This window comes from Euwallacea similis, unplaced genomic scaffold (genome assembly GCF_039881205.1).
Source record: "Euwallacea similis isolate ESF13 unplaced genomic scaffold, ESF131.1 scaffold_61, whole genome shotgun sequence".
NCBI lineage: Eukaryota > Metazoa > Arthropoda > Insecta > Coleoptera > Curculionidae > Euwallacea > Euwallacea similis.
The window spans coordinates 161180-171319 of record NW_027098686.1 but is presented as its reverse complement, the minus strand read 5'-3'; the positions used below and the strand labels follow the sequence as shown (position 1 = coordinate 171319).

The 10140-nt window shown below is 42.9% G+C and overlaps 1 long non-coding RNA gene across 1 annotated transcript; it reads left to right on the top strand.

Annotated features, from left to right (window-relative positions):
* The first annotated feature begins 325 nt into the window (after nt 1–325).
* Nucleotides 326–2652, top strand: LOC136419045 (uncharacterized). The gene is made up of 3 exons (XR_010753061.1): nt 326–1775; nt 1862–2024; nt 2107–2652. It is a non-coding gene; the product is annotated as an uncharacterized lncRNA (long non-coding RNA).
* Nucleotides 2653–10140: the final 7488 nt, after the last annotated feature.

The window sequence follows — 10140 nt, the reverse complement described above, 5'->3', positions numbered from 1 at the left end:
GACGCGAGTTCGAAAATCACAAAGAAACCGATGATAAGGAACTACATAGCGCAAATCCCGGACGATACCAAAGAATTGATTCGGCAAAGGAGACAAGCAAAGAAAAAGGCATTTAGGACAAATGCCTCGGCCGACAAAAAGGATCAACTTGGATATCACGGAAACCACTTAGAGCGTTACTTTTTTTCCGTAATCTACTCGCTTAGTAGTTCACCAATATGTTTTTTTTTTGGTGCGGAAATGCTTTGTTCAAAAGTTTGCTTTTCCACATTTATTTCAATACTTGACTCTCTTACGGGACCGTGGAGCAAACAGGGGTGCTGGTTGGGATAAATGAAAGTAAATTGAGGTAAGTTGAGGTAAGTTTAGGTAAGTTGTAGTGGGGGCGGAAGACCAAGCTGCACCTTCTCGTGGTGCCCCTGGATGCCCCCCGGTACCCCGGGGGTAACTGACGCAGCGGGCAAACATGGAACTCCCCCCGTAAAAAGGGGGAGATAACTGCGGAACTCCCCTCGCAAGAGGGGAGGGAAGTGTGGAACTCCCCCTGTAAAAAGGGGGAGACGGACGGCGGCCTCCCCCCTTAAGAAAGGGGGAGGTTTAGTCCAAACGGAACTCCCCCCGTCAAAAGGGGGAGATAACTGCGGAACTTCCACCTAACCAAAGGAGGGAGGGAAGTGTGGAACTCCCCCTGTAAAAAGGGGGAGAAAACGCGGAACTCCTCCCGTAAAAAAGAGGAGGAAAGCACTGGAACTCCCCCCGTCAAAAGGAGGAGATAACTGCGGAACTCCCACCTAACCAAAGGAGGGAGGGAAGTGTGGAACTCCCCCTGTAAAAAGGGGGAGACGGATGGAGACACCCCCCCCGCCGCAAAAGGGGGAGGAGAAGTCCAAATCCCCCCCCCCCCCCCTGAAGTAATGCCGAGCAGGCGGTCCCGGGGGGGAACCAGGGTGAAGAGAGAAAAACAAAGGGTTTTTTACTGGGTATTGCGCATGCGCACGCCGAGTCCCACATACCCAGGTCACACAACAACGGACCATCACGACCTGGGATGCATAAATGCATTTTTTGCCCTAAACCTCTATAAAAAAAAAAAAAAAAAAAAAAAAGGTAAGTTGTAGTATTGTTGGTGCCTTGAGTTAGGTAATTAGTTAATTTTAATCGTAAACTAGCTGTAGTTAGTCCCTTAAGCTACGCCAATGTATGTCAGTATTTGTTGGGGAGATTTTATGTGGAGGGAGTGACGACGACACCCAAAAAGCCATACCGAAGGTTTTTTTATGTTTGGGAAATACCCTACTTGTGAATAGACGCAGTTTAAATTGAACTAATGCTGAGATCTGCAATTTAGCGTGTCTCCAATGCCCCAATAAAAGGGACCGATATAGGTATGCGCCCGACGGTTGGGTTTATGATGGTAGGCGCCCTTATGGCGCAGAAAATCCGACCTATATAGGACCGATATAAGTAAACGATTTTATTTGTAAATTTAAAGTTGGAATCATGGAATGTAAATGGTTTGATAATATGTTGCCTAAAACCCGTGAAGAAGGCTATCAACTAGCTTTACGAGAAGGACTTCTTCCGAAGCCGCCATTTTGTAGAAGCAAAACAAAAGGTCATTCCGAACCAGTTGCGCGTTTTTCGCATTATTTTGACTCTGACACTAATTTGGGTCGATATCGATGTCCAAAACGGAATAAATGTTGACCTGACATATTCGTCTCCAGTGGCACATGGTTTGAAAATTCTCGGCTTTCAATTCAAAGTGAATTTATGTGAGTATTAATTAATAAATATATATATATTTTTTAATTTAATCTTTTTATACTAATATACTTTACCATTACGCTCACGGTTCAAGTTATGAACAAATCCAGCGAGTTTGTACGCAAGATGGGGAAAAGCTGCTTGCTACTGACACAATTTCCAATCGTGTAAGATATTGTAGGGAAATGGTAACAGAAACTTTCTCCAAAATGCAGAAACAAATACCTAAAACTGGAGGTCAAGGTGTTGTAGTTCAGGTTAGTTCGGGTTAGTTCCAGAATCTTTTTATGATTCAATTTTACATAAATACATTGGTAAATAAATAGTATTACATTTTAGATTGACGAGTCTATGTTTGGTCTTAGAAAATATAACACGGGAAGGATTCTTAATGGGCATTGGGTTCTAGGCATAATAGCGGAAAGATCGGAAGATTTGCGTTTTGTACTATGTCCTGACAACAAGCGTAGTGCGGAGGTTCTGCTGCCCATCATTCAGAAACATGTAGTTGAAGGATCCGATGTGTGGACTGATTGTTGGAAGGCGTATGATGGCCTTAAGAATTTGGGCTACGGTCATCATACGGTAAATCACAGCAAAGAGTTTGTTGCTGAGGATGGGACACATACACAAAGGATAAAATCTCAGTGGAACGTATTGAAGCGAAAATTGAAAGGACGATCTATACCGGAAAGTCAATTCGATGATGTTCTGTGTGAAGAACTCTGGCGTCGCTATTGTCGGAAAATCAATATCGACCCAATGGAAGCTTTATTAAATATAATTCGTTTGGAATATGGTGATTTCCGTTAATAAATAGATTAATACAAAAAACTAAGTTTATTTTGCTATATACTTACCTTTTTTTTTTTGCGAGGAGGAAATCTTCTTAAGACGCCCCACTTGGTCCACAGCCGGGTAGTGTGGGATTCGACCGACCATTATGTCGCCCGCCTACCCACTAAACCCACCTCCCCTCTTCTGCCCCGGGACCGCCTTTCGGCATTACATCAGGGCTTCCTTAATCTTCAGACTAGGTGCGGATACGGCCACGCACCCCACTTTTCTTCCTCTCGTTCTCCCTTGCAATCTTGGCCTTCAGGATTTTCTCCGTCAGGCCCTCAAATGCTTCCCATTTTCTCACACTTTCCACCAATTCATTTCCTATCTTGTTTCGGTCCAGGTCGAGTCCGCTCTTCCTGGCCTCCACCCGATAGCCTTCCCATTCTGGACACTCCCAGAGTGTATGCTCCGTAGTGTCCTCATTCGCATCGCAGAACCAGCAACGCGCACTCCTCTCCACCCCGATGCGCTTCAGATACCTACCGAACACGCCGTGCCCGGTAAATACCTGCGACAGCGCATACCCGCTCTTATTCCACTCGCACTCGCACCAGATCCAGATCCGGTGTATGAAGGTTTTGATCCAGCCCTCATACTTCTCCCAGTCCTTCTCCGATTCTCTCATCGCCCATTCTTTCGCCTCGCTCCTACCTTCGCTCAGCATACTACGCTCTAGCACTCTAATCCGCACCGGAGGTATCTTGGCCAAAGCTAATACCGCCTCTGTGGGTGTCGTTCTGCAGGCACTGGCCACCCGGAACGCGAGCAAACGATTTGCCCTCTCCAGGATGGCCACGTACTTGCCGCGCGTCATCTCCGTCTTCCAGACTGGAGCTGCGTACAGCAGAACGGACGATGCCGCCATCACCATCAACCTCCGTCTCTCATACCCAAGACCACCAACTCTAGGCAATATGCCTTCGAGCTCCCCAATCACTCTCGATACCTTTCCGGCGGTCCGGCGCGCGTGCTCACCAAAGCGAGCATTTCTGCTGAACCACACTCCCAGGTACTTCACGCATTCTTTCGTCTCGTACAAGACGTCGTCCACTCTCAGACTCATACTCCTTATTTTCCTTCGCCCGGCCAGGAGAACCATCTCGGTTTTTTCCGTGGCCATGCTAAGTTCCATACTTTCGAACGTATCGGCGACTAGTTCCATGGCCTGCCTAGTCCTCGTCTCTAGGGTTTCCCCGTCCCCCGCCGTGACCACCAACGCCAAGTCGTCCGCGTAAGCCACCGGAGTGACTCCACGCGGGTACCCGGCCGTCAGTATCCCGTCGTAGTAGAGGTTCCACAAGACGGGGCCCAGCACAGACCCCTGAGGCACCCCACGCGACAACTCTAGGACCCCCCCGTCTGGTAACACCAAAATCCGAGCATGCAGGTACGACTGAACTACGTTCAAGAGGTACCCGCTCACCGGGGACCTCCTCAACACATTCATGATGAGGTCCCACGGTGCACTATTAAAAGCGTTCTTCACATCTATCGTTACCATGACGCAGAAGCCCGCATGCGTGTAACTTTTCCTCCTGATCCCCTCCACAATCTGCATGACAGACCGCATGGCGTCCAGGGTGCTCCTGCCCTTAACGAACCCATACTGTCCCTCATCAATCATCCCATACCTCGTCGCTTCTTCCAGCAATCTGGTCTCGACCACCTTTTCCGCCACTTTCCCGAGTCCGTCCACTAGGCATATGGGCCGGTACGTGGCCTCCGCACCCGGATCACGCTTCGGCTTCTCCACCAGCACGAGTCGAGTCCTCTTCCAGACCTTAGGGTACTCGCCCGAGGTCAAGATGCGATTCACGCAACCCACCATACCCTGGGGCACTGCCCCAAGATACAGCTTCAAGACCTCGTTCGGTATTCCGTCCAGTCCCGGAGCCTTGCGGCTCTTGAGTTCCCCGACCGCTCGGCGGATCTCCTCCGCCGTAACTCGAGGCACGTCATCCGGCACTACCCGCACCTTTTCCCACATTACCCGCGGCTTCACCGGGAACAGCGTGTCCACCTGCCTCTGCATTTCTGCCGTGGGCAGGGGACCACTTCTCAGTCGGCCAAGTTTCCCGGCCACAATCTTGTAGCCGAGTCCCCAGACTTCCGTTTCCAGCTCCGCACACACACGATTCCACTCATCTCTCTTGGCCTTCCTTATGGACGCCTTGAGAGCCTTCTTTTCTCTTTTATACCTGTCAGCTGCCTCGGCCTCACCTGTTTCGGATCTAGACCGAAGTCGCCCCCTTCCTCTCTCTCTCGTCCACGTCCTTCTTACTCTCACACATGCTTTCCGCCTTTCGGTGACCTCTTCATTCCACCAGTACACCTCCCGTTTCGAATTCACACTCTCGCGCTTTCTTAAACACCGGTCACAAGTTTCGCTTATCTCCCGAACTATTCCTTCGGGAGTTTCCACTTCGCCCAGACCATCATGCATCATCACGTACTGGCTCAATCGCCCTAACCCCTTCTCATTCACTTTCCATCCTGTTAGGGCTTCTGTAGAGGACAGAATATCCGATAATTAATTTAATCTATTAGTTCGATAAGTTGTGTTTTTCATAAGCCTAGTATGTAAGGAACCCGTGTGCTACGCCTATGGACATTACTCGTTTCTCTTGCCACTTTGCCCGTATGACCAGATGTTGATTCGCATTTCGTTTGATCTTAGACTAACTATGTGTCCTTGAGGTTATAAAAGATGTTGATGATCGCGAATGTTGTAAAGAATTGTTTTATTTAATCTTGACAACTACTTAAATAAACTAATTTGACAAAAAGCAACTATTCACAAAATACTCCAAAAAATAATAATGATTGGTGGTTTGCCAGACCTACCTATGACAACAACCAGATTATAATACACCTATAAATAAACTAATTATTCAGAAAGTAAAACAGGTACTGACAATTAGCACCTGACCTAAATTACGTGCACCACATATGTAATAAAACTCCTCGCCGACCTTTTGTGCGTACTAGAATTTAGACACGTTCTCGATGTTGGTCCTAAACGCCCTCCAATAAAACTCAATTATATTGTTAAAGTTAGGCAAGTCACAAGGACAAATCTAGAAGAAGTGCCGATGATGACCTCTTGGTTTCTAGTACGCCTATGTACGCTTACCATTAACTTTAGTATTTAAGATTTTGCAAGAAGAAAAATCGCTCTCTTCTTGTGAGTCTCCGTCGACTTTTAACTCCGTACTTTGCACGTTACTCGGACGCGATTACTTTACTCACGGTTCCTATACACGGTTAATTAGTACACTAGTTAACTTGTCACGAAAAGTTGTTATTTCTTTGTTAAATTACTCGAAATTATTGGTGAACAATAAGCCTTCGTTACCGTTAAAAAGGATTTTTGTTTTCTTCATTTGCACGAACACGGTGTCTCTGAGACCGCGAACTCAGGGTGGTCCTTCGCAAGCATCCAGTCCATTGCTAACTAGACGTATCAAGAATTAGGCCACGTCTAATCAACATCTTGGTACCACGATTCACGATTAAACATTTTTTGGTCACTTCGAACCGGATATTACGGGACTGGATTAGAACCTGTTGAACATAGGACATCGAAAGCGGAATAACGAGTAGAACGGTGGATCCCAAGAAGAGCAAGAAACAATCCCGGTGAGTCAGTTCTTTTTTATCACGATTTTTCCTCTTTGAATTTGCATAACCTCATAATCCCGATTTCCATTTGATACCTTAAATGGTCGTTAGTTGTATGAGATTGATACGACTTATTTACTTTGGTTTATGCTCGATTTATGCACATTAAAGAAGTCGAAACTAGTTAATTTCTCCAGTCGTATCTCTGTTTGAATCACGTAAATTGATTTATTTTAACGCCACGTTATCAATAGTAGTTAAAAATGACCACGAGAGCTCAAAAAGAAAAAATTTCAAAACGATCCGAAATGGAACTAGGTTCAGCAGAGTCTCTTAGCGAAAACGATGAATTTCGAGAACTTTTGCACGCTCGCAGAATTTTAACTAAACGTTTATCCCGTTTTGAACAGTACCTTCGTGAAAACAGAGACATTCAAGAAACAGTTCAATTAGAAATTCGCCTCAAGAACGTGGAGGAGGACTATAATCAGTTCGATAAAGTACAATCTCGTCTAGAATTTTTAAGTTTAAACGAAGAAGAACAACGAATTGAGATCGAATCAGCCTACTTTAATTTAATTTCAGAATTAAAGCAGTTAATAAATTCAATTAGTAAAAATCAAAATAGTCATTTAGGAAAACAAAGCTCACTAAGAGGTCTAGGAAAATTACCAGATTTAGGCTTACGTTCATTTTATGGCAATTATGAAACTTGGTTCAGTTTCAAAAACATATTTGATTCCTTAGTCCATAGCAGAACCGACTTGAGTGAAACAGAAAAATTGTTATATCTAAAATTATGCTGTAAAGGCGATGCGCTAAATCTCATAGACTCTCTCGATATAACTCCCGATAATTATACGATCGCTTTAAATCTGTTACAAAAAAAATATGAGAATAAAAAAGCAGTTATTAACATTCACGCTAAAGGTTTAGTTCTTAATTTACCAAACGCGAATAAAGGATCATCTGTAAATATTAGAAAATTAATAGACGCAGTTCAGCAACATAAATCATCATTAGAAAAATTAAAATTACCCGTGGATCAATGGGATGTTTTGTTGATACCGATAATATTAAACAAACTGAATGATAGTACTAATCACGAGTGGGAGCGGAAACAATGTAATACTGAATTGCCGACTGTTGATCAATTAATGGAATTTTTAACCGAAAAATGTCGTTCGTTGGAAGCGGTTCGCGGCTTCTCAACCATACTATCAAATAAGCATGATAGGGATAGAACGCAAAACAAAGGCCACGAGAAAAAAAACGAATCACATCAGTTTAGGAATTATTCGTATTCTTTGACCGAAAAAATCAATAAGTGCTACATCTGCACCGAAAACCATTTCATTCATCAATGTCCTCGTTTTATCCAATTATCAATGTCGGACAAATATAACGAAATTCGAAGACATAAATTATGCAGCAACTGTTTACGTCCAGGGCATCTGAAACAGGAATGTAGATCAAGAGGATGCAAAAAATGCAACCAAAAACATAATAGCACGTTACATATAGAGAAACGTTCAGGGAGTGAACATGTTCAAAATTCTAGCAATAGCAGCACTAATTAACCTTCCTCATCATTAACTGAATATGAATCATCGATCAGTTTTCCATCTAATCCTTCGGCTCACGATGTATCTAGAAGGTATGGAGAATCCAAACAATCTACAGTTCTAACAATCGACCAAAGTAACGCGGTCACGTACGATACGAGTTACATGGGGACTCGGACTATCCAACAAAGGACTAAAATGCCAACCTCAGCATTTATTCTATCATAAATACAAATGTTAATCGTAATTTAGTCAGTCAGTAGGTTGTTATTCTTTAAGTTAAAATCTAAGTTTTATTATTTCTTCAATAAACGAGTGTTTTCTCATTTACGTTGTTTTTTTAAAAACGTATCTTCTGATCAGGAAGATATAACTTACGGAAAACAATCCTTTGGCATTATCATCGTTAGGTATTGATAAAAATCAAGTACTACTATCCACGGCTACCATTCTCATTTCAGACAGAAAAGGAAATTGGCATAAATGCAATGCCTTACTCGATTGCGGAAGCCAGTCAAATTTAATGACAGAAAACTTCTGCAGAAAGTTAAACTTAAGTCCCCAAAAAATTGACCTTTCATTGTCAGGTATCAGTCAAATTGTCACAAAGATTAATCAGCGAGTGCACACGAAAATAAAATCCAGGTTCAACGAATATGAATCTAACATAGCATTTTTGGTTTTACCCATTCTTACCGAAAATCTACCCTCATTAGGTTCGGGTAAACTTAAATTAGGAAAGGGATTGCCAATGTTACAGAAAACCTCTTTAGGCTGGGTAATATCGGGCAATTTAATATGTAGAGAATCTCAGAGTCGGAAAGTGGTGTGTAACCTTGCGACTAGTATTTCAAATAAAACATTAAATGACTCGTTGACGAAATTCTGGCAGATTGAAGAGTTTGAAAATGCTAAATTCCTATCAAAAGAAGAAAATTATTGTAAGGAATATTTTAGTCTAACTACAACCCTCGACATGGACAACAGTTTTGTCGTAAGGTATCCGTTCAATAATCAAACAGATTTTAGTCTCGGTGACTCCAAATCGAATGCCCTAAAGCGGTTAAAAAATGTAGAGAAAAGGTTAGAAAAGGACAAGGACCTCAAGAAGCAGTACGTAGAATTTATGACGGAATATGAAAACTTAGGCCACATGACGCTTCAAGGGCCTGTGGTGCACGTAATTTAGGTCAGGTGCTAATTGTCAGTACCTGTTTTACTTTCTTAATAATTAGTTTATTTATAGGTGTATTATAATCTGGTTGTTGTCATAGGTAGGTCTGGCAAACCACCAATCATTATTATTTTTTGGAGTATTTTGTGAATAGTTGCTTTTTGTCAAATTAGTTTATTTAAGTAGTTGTCAAGATTAAATAAAACAATTCTTTACAACATTCGCGATCGTCAACATCTTTTAACCACACAAGGACAATTGGTGACCCCGACTCCGAACTCAACGCATCAACCTTCTAGAACACAAGCTATCTCATCCAATCATGCCACGTTCTAGAACGATCCAGCCAGAAGCTAACATCATCGAACCCTCTGTGGACCAAGAAGCTCGAATCTTCATTAAAGCTCCACCATTTAGTAGAACAGATCCAGAATTGTGGTTTTCTCAATTGGAATCACAATTTTTTATCAATGGAGTGACTTCAGACGACTTGAAATTCCACACTACTATCGGAATTATGGACACAGAAAGTTTGATTTGTGTTAGAGATCTAGTTATTAAATCTCCCATGAACAACAAGTTCCAAACCCTTCGTCGAAAGGTATTGGATGCCCTCGTAGAATCACAAGAAAAAAAATATAAGAAACTTTTTTCGCAACTCCAACTCGGAGACAAAAAGCCTTCCATACTTCTATCCGAAATGAACAGTTTGGGAGGCTCTTCACTTCAAGAAGAGATGTTGAAAACCCTTTGGATGTAGAGATTACCTCACAATATGCAGACCATTTAAACGGCATGTTCATTGCCATTATCAGAAGTGGCGAATATAGCCGATAAAATTGCTGATGTAGAGTTTTCCCAAGTTTCCCAAATCAAATCAGAGGTATGCACAAGCAGTCTCAATGAAAACAACAAAAATACATCCCCAGAAGAATTCAAGCACATCACTAAACGTTTGGATAAATTAGAGAGGCAAATCAGATCCCATTCAAAATTAAGAACTTCTAAATTTCGACGCAATTCACCCAGCAGAGATCGTCAAAATTCTTCATGGTGCTGGTACCATCAAAATTACCAAGAAAAAGCTCGCAAGTGTGTGTCTCCTTGTGACTACAAGAAGGAAAACTAACGATCGCGTCGTCGTGGGCAGCAGACGGCGCGGGTACAAAG